Here is a 12,172-nt window from a genome sequence, read left to right as displayed (position 1 = left end):
ACATAAAAATTAGCACCATCTCTGTAATTTCCTACTGCCTGCCATTGGTTAAATATACAAAATGAGCTTTCAAAGTGTACATAGAATTATGGCATAGCCCAATATTTAAGACTTCTGCTTTTTTAGAAAACACTAGCTTCCATCACCTTGTTACTTTATACACTTAATTTTGCACAGGTTTGAAATAACAGAATCAATTACACCTAAATAAGGTATGTAAAATAAATAAATAAATACAAATTCAATTCCCTTTTCCAAAAGCAACACAGAACAAGCAGTAGTGCATGAGACGTGAACAGCTTTCTAATTAACGTGAATCTCTACTTTTAGAACATTTTAAGGCAGTATAGTCTGCAACAATTACTCTTACTTTAAAAACAGTCTCTGTTTTGTGATGAGTTATGGTCTGCTCTCAGAAGACAAAAAGTTAAACAAACATTCTCTTAATCATGCCCAAGATTAGCACACTAATTTAAAAAATCTTGTTCTCCTCTGGAGCATCTATTTTTCTTCTCCAATTCTGAGCCTTCCATGAAGAACACAGACTGTTCTGTATGTGTCTTCTTTAAAATTTCTTGTGTTACAGATGAATCAGTTAGTGAAGAATTCATGACTCATTCCTACAAAAAAAATTCTTGAACTTCCCCACCTATGTGGCCTGAGGATCATACCCCTACTGACTTATCTCCTAGCGAACTTTCTAATTTATTCAGCAAGAAGTTCTTAATTTTCTTTTTGATATTGCATCCATGAGGACCTTGTTATTGACTTATTGCTGAAATGGAAGGCATGATCAAACTCAAGATTTCTAGCATTACAGTCTCTGACTACAAGGATGGCTGGTATGTATCATGGGTAATCATATTCTGTGGAACAAAGTATTACACGTAGTTTTAATCTGAGAAATAGTGTGTATCTCAGTAATGGTACTAATTGCAGATGGTTGGAAATCTGATTTCAAGTTTATGCCTTTCAAGCTCACTACAATTGAAATGGAGAAGGCAAAAAGTTAAACAAGGCTACATGGTCAGTGATTTCCATTCAGTGATGAATCAAATGGTTTACATCTACCAAGACAGTTTGAGGGGGAAGGAGAAAGAATGGAGGTGGGCAGAAGGTTGATCTTCTCAAAGTGCAATGTAGCAGAAGTAATTCCTTGCAATAAGATGGTTTGGTAGGGCAAAGGCTTTAGTGAAAGAAGGCAGAAAAAAATAAAGGCCTCAATCTTGAGATTCTGAACCCCTGAAATTCCTGATAGCATTGGTTGTGAGACTGCATACTACAAGGGCAGAAAGGATAAGTGCCATGTATAAATGTCGTGGAAAACAGTAAAAGCTTGTTTATGCTCAAACTAACCAATTTTTCTAAAATATAGCTGTATGAACAGACCTATAAACATTAAGGGGGGGGGGGGGGGGGAAGTGGGATTACTTAGATACTTCGAGATCCTAAAATTACTTGTCCAGCCTGTCTTTCGATCATAATAGTTTTTTCTCTTTTTGCTTCATAGTAACGAGATGCACACTGTCCTTTGAAGGATGCTTCACTTACCCTTTTGTACTACTACTGAACCCCAGTTTTACTCAGCATATTAAAAAAAATGTCCAAGTGGTAATATAGACATTAGTATTTCCCTAAAATATCTTCTCCTTCTTCTGCTTTGCCCCCCCACTATTCAATATTCTTTCCCATTTTTTGTTCTATCGCCAACAGATAGTTCTGCTGGCTATTTAGTGAGTTCACTATTATAGCAGCGCTGAATGCAAGCTTCAGAAAATCTATTTAAAAGAAAAATAAGTGTTTGGGGCATTTAAGAGCAATAGGAAATGCTCTGGGCAGCAATCAGAAAGCCTGCCAAAAATAAGTAGTTTAGCCTTATGCATGTATTGTCCATAGTTCTACCTTTACAGTATAGGTTCAGAGTCCTAAACTTAACTTTCAAACAATCCAGTGCTCTCTGAAGTTTGGGAGGTTTACAGACATTTCCTTTTCTAGTGATCAGAATGGTCCAATATAGTCAGAAAGACATTCCCCATTCTGTTTACCGGTTCACAATGTTACTGAATGTCCCATCATTTTTAAACATAATGAATTCAAGGAAGCTGTAGAATAATTTGATAACGTAATAATCTTAATCCTGATAAAAAAAAAATTTGGTGCCTTGGTAGAATGTAAATTTACAGTCGTTAAGACAGCAGAATTTAATTCAGTGTTTTCTCTTTGCAATCAAAAAGATTGTTTCCCATGAGTTTTTTCTGGTAAGTTGTCCCAGTTGTCCTTCTAAACTTAAAACAGTTAATACACCAGGCCAACCTGGTGTGCCCTGTGTTCTGACACTTGGCTTATTTTTATATTGAGAAGTCATGAGAAGATCCTTGTTAACAAATAATCTGTCCATGATAATGCCACCATCTGCTGTCCGGGGAGGAGGGAGAGCAATGAAAACCAGAAAAACCAAAATCTCAAATTCCCTCACTTGGTGCAGACTCCCTCCAGCAATCCACAAATGTTACTCAGGCATCTGGCAGAGACTTGGCAGCTTTGCAATTGTGGGAAGTGAAAAATGATCATAGTTAAACTTATGCCTAGCATTCTCTTATTTTTTACAAAGATAGTAAAATAGTAACGTGGTACCCATTTGCAGGCATGCATCTATGTATAGCTTTAGATGGCCCCTCCAAAGCACTTACAAACTGCTTAGAACATCATGCATGGGCAAACTGTAGTGCTAGTGAATTTAGGTTTGATCTAAACTCCCACTCTCTCAGCTGTTTCTGAAGACTTGGTGCACTGTGTTCTTTTTCCTTCTCTGAATGGCACTGTGCATTACTAGTAGTAGCACCATGAGTTACTACTACCTCATACTATATTAACTATCCATTTACTTTTTTCCTTGCAGTGAAATAATGAAAGAATTTCTTTACCTGATGAGATTAGTCTCTTCACTGCCTGTATATGCTCTTGTAGAGCAGTTGTGCAAAGCTGATTGAGTAGGCTCTCAAATACAAGAGACTAGGAAAATGCTGTTTTCTCCTCTCCATCTCCCACCCCAGTTACTTGCCTGTTGTTTCTGGGGTTTTGCCCTTAGTCAGTCCTCTGTGCAGTCTGGGAGGAGCACTGCCATGCAAGCTAATCATTCCCTTGTTGCTCTGCCTGAGCCACTTCCTTCCTTTTTCTTCTTAAAAACTTCTTTCCCTGTTCCAATTATGTTCCAACCTGCTCCAGATAAGCTGGAGCTCCTGAAGTACAAAGCAAAACTGTTTACCTACAGCTGGGATTTTTTGGGACTGATTAGACAGTGTCTCTACCATACAACCTACCCCAACTGGAGCCGGTGATTTCATGCCTGACAGGAAAGTAAGGCACTGGAGGGAATATTCGTGTTCCAGACAGAGCTTCTGTAGAGATATAAATATATGTAACTTTATTCTTTGTTTTTATTGGAATCTACATGATATCAAGACACTTACCAGCTAGTACATGATGCATTCCAATAGTTTATTGCTCATGTACCATTACTTGCTAGCTTGGTTTTCATCATCATAGTCAAGGCATTGGTGGGACTCTTGAAGCTGCCTGTAGAGAGGCATGGACACATGCAGCTACCTTATCTTCTTTTGTTTCAGTCATTTTATTCCCTATCTGAAAATTCCACTACATCCAAAATAGACAAATAAAAAGGGTCAAGTTCTTTTGCTCCTCACGCACTCCTTACAACTTCCCTCTTCTCAGATCTGACAGGTTGTTGGCAGTTTTGTACCCATCTGTATTTCCCTTCTGCCTCCACCTCCTCACCATCTATTCCTAAACACTGTTTTCTCTTTCACGCGGCACAGCATGAAACTAATGCAGACTGCTGGGTAGTAGGTCTAAACTAGCTTAGACCCCTGTAATCTCACTTTCTTTCCTTCACCCTTCAGTTCAGCACTCTCTCCCCTCCTTCTTTACAGCCATTTTTCTTAGATGACAAGATAGTGCTTGGAAGAGAGGTTGGTCATTTGTTAAGAGGTGTATTACGTAGAGCAATGCCAACACAATACGGAGGAAAAACTACTTACATGACCTCATTATAAAGAATTTTACCGTAACTGTGAGTTTATGCAAAGCCCTTGGTAAAATGGTTAAAATTCTGCATCCTGTTTCTTCTTTGTTCTGCATCCCCTCCCATTCACTTGTAGACTCTTGATTTTGGTATGTTTGCTTCTGTTGGGCTATCAGACAGCCTGCTTGCAGTACCTGCTTTTGCTGCCCAGACACTAGCACATACAAATATATAGGTCCAAGCCCTACTATCAGCTTATTTACTAAGTGATCTTGTTATTGTGCTAAAGTGTGCATGACCCCATGCCTGAATGAATGAAAATGGTCACCCTTAACAGGGGGCACTTGAATAGTCAATGGCCATCTCAGACCTGAATGCCATTCATCAGATGCATCCCAGAGCTCTTCAGTCTCTTTGTCGTTTCACAGTAAAGTTACAAATGACCAGATCAAACATAACTTGTTTGGTGAAAACAAATGGGTGGGTTGTGTGTAAATATACCTTTCCTTGGTAGCAGGAGTCCTGTTTGCCTCTGGTTTAGACAGAAGCTTCTCCTGGAGAAGCGAGGATCCATTGCCTAAACCCTTTGTGCAGGCCTATTCCAACACTTGCTGATACAAGTTACAGCTTCTCAAGTTCTTCTAGAGATGGGTCCCTTCCCTTCTGAGAGAGCGTGCATCTACTTTGTTATTACCAGAAATATGTGTTGCATCACAGTAACCGTAGTGTAATGCAGCTTTCCAGAATGCAACCCTTTCCTTGAAGGACAGGAAGTGGAGCTTCCAAATAATGGCAGTTTTCATTTTCCAGCTATCTTGTGTTCCTGCTTGCTTGCACCTACTCAGCATGTCAACTGAATTTTTATTAAAGAAGCAAAGTCCTTTTGCCATTGGTCGCACTTTTGGATTTAGCCACTGACTTAACAGTGAAATGAAAAGAGGTTCCCCTTGTCTAACGATGCACCTTTTCATTTGTACTTACAGAGCTAATGGAACATAACTCTTCAGAGCGATAAAGAAACTCAGCATTTTTTTCCACTCCAAATTGTTTCTCAAAAAAGCATTGAAACACATCTGCCACAGGCGAGGCATTGCCCCTTTCATCCCATAGGGAGAGCCAAAGAGCTTCTCATCACTGACCTCCACGGTCGCATTTTAATTTTTTTTTTATGTTACACACCTTAAAGTTTAATATTAGACCCGTTATTCAGCATGTAGAGTTGTGACATTTCTTTTCTCTGTTTTCCTGGTGGCTTGATGGTTTTGCTTGTGCAAAGCTGGCTACCTTATAGCAGCTATTCCTGGGTATTTTTTTTCTTGGGCAATGGCCTAGATCCTTCAAAAACTTGTCTCTTCTGCCTCATGCAATTGCTGTTCTGTTTTATGCAAATATTTATGTAATCCTATTCCTCTATAATTCTATACTGATTAATGTGAGTGTTACTTCCCTTTCTTAAAAATGATGTTGTAAATTTGTGGACTTTGATTCATTAATTCTTATGCTTTGTGTTTCAACATGATGGCAGTGTTTTCATTTTTCTTTTTAATGGTGTGATGAAGCGGTCGCCCTTCTTGATTTCTCTTTCTCTTTACACAAGTGCTTTATTGTTAGCACAGAACTCTTATTTATAGACACGTCTAACTGGTAACTTGTATTTCTACAGTGACTGCGGCACAGTGATATGATTTCTATGCTTTGGAAAAGAGCACAGCTTTTCCAAAATAATTCAATATTTTTAGCTGACCTGTGTTCGTTATCTGATGCCATATAGAACACAGTAATTAAGTATTTAATGCTCTTATGCACTAAATTAAACTGACTACCAAATCTAGCTTTAAGAGACAATTTTCGCTGAGGGTCTGTTAGCAAGACAGTACCTGTAAGGTAGGGGGAAATGTAATCAAAGTACACGGCAGGTAACCAAGGTATGGGAAACCGTTTGGTTCTACATTCTGTAAGTGACAGATTACTGTTTTGAGCTAAACAGCTGTTTTCTCATTTGTATTTATTCTAATTACTAGATTTTTTTAAAGGAAAAAGGAGAAACAAATTCCACCAATGCAACCATAACCAGTCCACCTTCATGTTACCAGGAGAGCTTGGGACACAGACTACTACAATGTGAGCTCGAATAGAGGCATATGCATCAGCTTCAGGGTGGAGCAATCCAGACAAATATTTTTCCCACTTGCCAATAGATTGCACACTGCAAGGCAGCAGTAGCGTGCTGTATTTTGTGAACTCGGATCTCTGTTTCTCAGAAGTCATCTGTTGCTGTTTCCAGAATGGGAGTATAAGCTCCAAAGTGCCACTGAATTTGAATAGTCAGCCGGTTGGAAAAGGTGAAAGCGGAACTGGCTGTCTTCTCTTCTTCATGGCACAAAACATCACCTGATTTGACAAGGTAATGATTACTGAACTCAGTAATCAGATTTGCTTGTGTGTTATATACTGACAGTATCAAGTACACTCGTAAGCTCTGAGCATCAAGTATACTTCTCCCTCTTCTCCCAGTTTTCCTCTGGCTCATTAAGTGTTCTTTAAGAATAATAATGGATATTTATTGCACAAGAAATACTCTGAGATAATGCTTTTGCACAGACTGGCAAACCCCATTATTTTCTGTATTCTAGATTCTGACTGATAAGAAAAATTTTCTTTTCAGTAGAAAATGAATTTTGTTATAATAAGAAAGTATTTCCATTAAGAAATAATACTAATAATTAAATTATTATGACACTCCCAACTATCTCTTATTTCTGCTTTTCTGGTTTGGAATAGTTGAATTAGTAACATTTCCAAGTCTGAATCTTTCTTGTTGATGTTGGAGAGTTTTCTATACCGTGTATCTACATACGATACTTATCTGATGAATCAAGGTATGTGACAGGTACCATTCATGGAGTATCTTACTCATTTTGTCAACCAATCTGGTTTCTGGAACGTTTCCTAATAATTTCCCCACCTGAATAGCTTAACATGAAATACGAGTTTTGCCAGGGTTTGATTCTTAGCAAATTCCTAACAGACCGAGCATTTAGTCTTTTCCTTTCCCATGAGATCATATATTTTCTGCAACTAGCTGACATCATTCTAGCTAGGCTGGTAACCTAAGAGTTCTCTGTGTTGTGCTGTAAATTCAGAGTTCAGTGTTGAGGGCCTATGAGGGAAAGCTGTGTGAAATACCGCTCTTTTGATCATTCTTAAGATTTCTAGCTTTTAATATAGGCAAAACCACTATTTCAATGTAAGTAGTTGTATGTAGTGCATAATTAATATCTTTCCCTTTTGAAAATTCTATTTTATTCTAGCCATAACTGTGCATTTCTTGAATAACTTAAAAGCAGAATGTTTAAGAATGGATGTGATAGTCTCCTCACTGTAACTGAGAAAAGGCTATTGCTAGTCTGAGTTTAGGCCTTCATAATGCTAATATTTGCCTTTCTGATAAACTGCTAGAACATGCAGTTTTGTTATCATTACCAGAGATTTTCTTCAGCTCTTTCAGGACAAAGTTCTTTTTTTGACGCTATTCTTGAGCTTTCAAGTAGTTTGACATGTTCTATGTAAAAACAGCACAATCTTCTGAAGTTGCCAACTTAGTGATATTAATGAGCTCCCATTTTTAACTATTAATGGCTTCCTATATAAAAGAATTACACTTACTGCAATCACAGATAGCTAATGTTTGAAACTAAAGGTTATCAACTCATTATTACAGCTGTTTGCTGTTTATTTTAGTCTCCTGCTACTCTGGTACAGGGGAACCCTAACTTGAGCATTCCCTATCTGCCAAAATGTATGTATCTTGTTCAGACAAGATCTTTTTCTTTTAACTGGATTATGTAATAAGAATTCATGGCTGAGTGTTAAAAAATAGAATTCAATTCTGTTTATGCTGTGATATGTATAAGGAAGAAAAACCTCCTCCCCGCCAGTGGTTTGGCAGGATAGCAGGTAGAGGCTTTCTTAGCCAAAGATCAGAATAGGTAAATAGTTTCCATTTGTACGTGTACATACAGATGTTATCTTCCAAGACTTGAAAGACACTGACAGGAGACAGATGATGGAATGACTTTCTTCTTTTGCCTGAGCCGTGTGGAAAAACTTGCATCGCTGCTCTGCTGCGCAAGGAAATCGCTATCTCAAAACCTGAGTGGCTTGGAAGCACAGAAGTGACGACTCAAAACAACCCATCAGTGACATCCAAATAGTCATGTTTGTGAGTAAATATAATTCACACATCTAGAACAAACAGAAAATAAATTATTTTCAGTGTCGGAAGACTGCATCAAAACTGGCTTTTAAAGATACTGAGTATAATTTAAAGTGATGCTGTCAGGTTAAACAACCTGGGTCTCTCCCCCTGTCATATGTGCGAATTCAGAATCATTTGAATGGAGTTGCTACTCTGGTGCAAGTAAAATGACAGTCATACTCTATCATATGTAAATACTAAGCTGAACAGATTTTAAATTACCATTGGTTAGGAAGCAGAGTAATTCAGTAACTTCAGTGAAGTTACTCTGAATTTATACTAACATAATAAGGCGGTCCTTGGTCTCTTATCTTCCCTAAAGTATGCTGTGCAGCATTTTAATGTTGCTCAGGAATTAACAGAAATGTCAATCATGCTTTAGCAGAGCCTAAAAATACTTTCTAGTCAAATGGATTGTCACAGAAATACTGAAAATGTAAAAGGACACACAATTCTGATTTTTATAGTTAGCTGCATGGCCATGCTCATATATCAAGAGTCTGTCTTGAAAAGTGACATACCAATTGAAACAAAATACAATTTATTATCCTAGAGACTATAATAATTTTCTTTAACATAGGCATTGTGTAAATAAGGATGTAGATTGAAAATTTTTTGTGATTAGTATGTTTGAATATCTTAGATGTCAGTGGCCAAGGTTGAACCCCTAAATAAGGTCCAAACTGTCTCTGATTAGGCAGCCAAAATTGCCAGTAGTTTCTACAAATCTTGGCTGTTCTGAACCTGAGGTGGTATCAAAGGAACGTGAAATTACTTAAAATAATTTTGCATTAGATTCTGTGTCAAAGCTGGGTATTGTCTGCTTGAACGTCTGTGCTGTCTACTTACAACACATTTAAGGAGAACATAAATGTAATATATTATCTCTCTCATCGTGGAAAACTTGAGATTTCTTGTGTGCTTCTTCTATCAGCATCAGTATAATGTACTAATATACTAAAATATAATATAGAGGTAGTTTGTACTATTCTGCCATGAAATAATACAAATGTTTTCTTGGGTACATTGTTTAAAATATATATTATGGGTCAGAAGTGGCCATTTTGTCTGCAAAACTTCTGTTAGAAAAAGGATTTAATAATATTTATGGCTCTGGCTATGTAGATATGGTAGTGGATACTCTCCTAATTATCTTTACATAACTTGTTTCAGTTGTTTCATAGATAGTTTAATGTTTGCTTGTGTCCCTTTTTTTGCTTGTGTATGTGAATTATAAAACTCTTCCAGATACATATCTGGTATACGCTAAGCTCTTCAACCACTCCACATGCTTAGCCTAAATTCACAAAGGAAATAAAATGTTTACATTTCTGCTTTATGTCTCTATTCTTCTGCAATGACACTTGAAGTTCTGTTAATGTATTTTTATCTTCAAAAGTCAAGCAGCTCTCTAAGCGTTCTTACAGCTTCATGTCTACAAAATGATACTGACAGAAAGGCACTGCCAGAGAGGTTGGACCTCAGATCTGGTGTGTTACCTGATGTTTAGAATTTAATAGGGAATGTCCTGGTTAGTTGCAATATTTTTAGTCCTTCTGCAGGGAATCACCTGTAGGACTCCTCACCGCAAGCAGCTGTGAAACAGTTGTTCCCTCATTCCTCTGCTTTGGGAAGTGGTCTCAGAAGGGGAGCTTTCTGTAACTGCTTTTGAAGCTCAGGTGCTGCCTATATCCTCGTTCATTACATACTTCATCTGATCGCCTTGTCTCCCTGCTGTGCTAGCGTGCTTTGGCATGGCAATGCCCAGCAGCCGGCAGGGCATGTGGAATACCCCTTACCTCCTCCTGTGCCTCCTGAGCGCAGGCCGTGCAGTGCAGCAGGACAGGCTTATTGCCGGCAGCGAGGAAACCGCTATTGAAATGCCCTTGCCTCTGTTCCTAGCCTCTTGCATATATATTTATCAAAATGCTGTTTTTCAATCTGTTTTACAAGATTATTTGTTTGCATGTCAATACTAATGTGCTGGTTATTTAAGTTTTATTGAGGCAAACGTTTTGAGCTGCATACCCTTGGTGCAAATTAGATTAACTGGAGATTGACACCTGTGAACACTTGCAATAGTCTATAGTACCCATGCTTCAGTCTTACTAAAACTAATGAGTTAAGTTTGTGAACCTATATATCTAATGTCTTTATTTTCAGTCGCTGCTGTCTTCATTCCGTATGCATAATAATTAGTTTTCAGAATTTGCAGTGTACATCCCCAGGCCATTTTGTGGATATTTATGCAATTAGTTTAATGAACTTTGCTTAGGAGTTGCTATATGATTAACAGTCATTACCTTCTTGGATTGCCAGTTTTACAAATTACCTAGAGATTTCGTGTTCCGCAATTAAGTTTTCTTATTCACTGCATAATGCCAAAACATTTTTGTGGCGAACTCGCCCAGCTAGCAAACAACAAAGGCGCGCTGGTTGCGGTTGTACTCTAAGGGTAATCCCCCGTCCCTGTCAGCGATTGCCGTTCATAAGGACGTAACGTTCATAAGGTTGTTCAGCGGTTTGCCCGCGTTTGTTATCAGCACGTTACTCTTTCACGTAGGCTGGGTGAAACGCCTTAATAGCGAGGGAGGGAATACGCTGGGTCTTGCTCAGCACCGAGGTCTCGCTGCGCCCGGTGCTACGCGCGCCCCGCAGGCTCCCTGCAGCGGGAGAAGCGGGGGTTTCCCTGCTGCGGGCCGCCGGCGGGGCCCGGGACCCTGCCCCACCCCACGCGGAAGCGGGCACGCCGCCCTCCTCAGGAACGGGCGGGTGCCGAACCGGCCTGGTCGTCGGGGGTCGGGCTGGAAACGAGAAACGAGTCTTCCCGGGGGGAGGCAGGGGGCGAGCCGGGGCGGGGGGAGCCAGCGGGGCGCGGCGCTGGCACCGCGGTGGAGCGGCGCGGGCGAGCCCGCCGCCCGGGCGCGGAGGCGGCGTGGCCGCGGCCGGGCCCGGCCTCCGCCGCTCGGCGGTAACCGCCCGGGGCCGGACTGCAGCGGGAGCGCGGCTCGCCGCCTCCCCCGCCCCCCCGGCGGAGCGAACCACTGCGGCTCGCCGAGGAGGTGAGGCACCTGTCACCCGCCGGCGGCGGCGGCGGGCGGCCCCGCGGCGGGCGGCGGCGGCAGCTCGGGGCGCGTCCCGCGGCGGGGGCGCGGCGGCCGCGCCGTGGCGGAGGGGCGGGCGGCGGGCGGGAGCGCGGCTGCGGCGGGGCGCGGCGGCTCTCCTCCCCCGCGCTGCCGCCGCGGGTGTGCGCGCGGAGCCGTGTCGGTGCCCCAGCCGCCGCCGTTGCCGTTGCCTGCAATGGCGTTGAGGCGCCGCGGCGGTTGCTGCCTCCTGTCAGGCGGGCGGCGGCAGCGGCCGCTCTCCACCGAGGCGCCGAGCCGCCGCGGGCCGGAGGAGGAGCGGGGGCAGCGCTGAGGCGGGAGGCTGGGGGAGCCCGCCGCGGCTCTCGGCTGGGTAAGGCGGCGTGCGCGCTCGGCGGGAGAGGCGCCGGGCTCCGCGGGGGAGCAGCGCTGTCACCGGGCTTTTGTTTCCCGGGGCCCGGCCGCGCGGGGGCGGCGGGCGGCTGCCCGGGCTCTGCCCCGCCGCAGGTGCTGCCGCCCGGGGCCCCGCGCCTCCAGCGCGCCGGCACGGCACGGCGCGGCCGCCCGAGGAGGAGCCGCCGCAGGGGCTCCGGCGCTGTCCTCTGGGGTTGAGTTTACTGCCTTCTGCACGACCGGCAGGAGCGGCGGGTCTCGCCGGGAGCCGCTGCCGTGTGGCCTTTTCAGTCGCCCGTGGCGATCGGCGTCCCCCGCTCCGGCAGGGGCGGTGGGGACGGGCGCGCCTTTCCCGCCGCGGCGGCGGGGTTCCCGGCGTTGGTACGAGCACCGGGT

The 12,172-nt window shown here is 42.7% G+C and overlaps 1 protein-coding gene and 1 long non-coding RNA gene across 5 annotated transcripts in view; both read left to right on the top strand.

Annotated features, from left to right (window-relative positions):
• Positions 1 to 664: 664 nt before the first annotated feature.
• Positions 665 to 9,597, top strand: LOC140648370 (uncharacterized). 3 transcript variants are annotated; one of them, XR_012041191.1, is made up of 3 exons: positions 665 to 842; positions 6,076 to 6,446; positions 8,065 to 9,597. It is a non-coding gene; the product is annotated as an uncharacterized lncRNA (long non-coding RNA). The 3 variants fall into 3 exon arrangements; XR_012041190.1 differs by having other exon boundaries at positions 6,064 to 6,446; XR_012041192.1 differs by lacking the exon at positions 665 to 842 and adding an exon at positions 1,585 to 1,611.
• Positions 9,598 to 11,259: 1,662 nt separating this feature from the next.
• PPP1R9A (protein phosphatase 1 regulatory subunit 9A) overlaps positions 11,260 to 12,172 on the top strand; it is a 152,757-nt gene continuing 151,844 nt past the window's right edge. Inside the window, exon 1 of one of the 2 annotated variants that reach the window (XM_072854244.1) lies at positions 11,260 to 11,362. The gene's annotated coding sequence lies outside the window, so the exon portion shown is untranslated. Of the gene's footprint in view, positions 11,363 to 11,568; positions 11,757 to 12,172 lie in introns of those variants that run through there. The other variant, XM_072854245.1, reaches the window with a different exon arrangement.

The sequence above is a fragment of the Ciconia boyciana genome, chromosome 2 (genome assembly GCF_034638445.1).
Source record: "Ciconia boyciana chromosome 2, ASM3463844v1, whole genome shotgun sequence".
NCBI lineage: Eukaryota > Metazoa > Chordata > Aves > Ciconiiformes > Ciconiidae > Ciconia > Ciconia boyciana.
The sequence above is the reverse complement of the archived record's forward strand: the minus strand, read 5'-3'. Positions and strand labels throughout refer to the sequence as shown.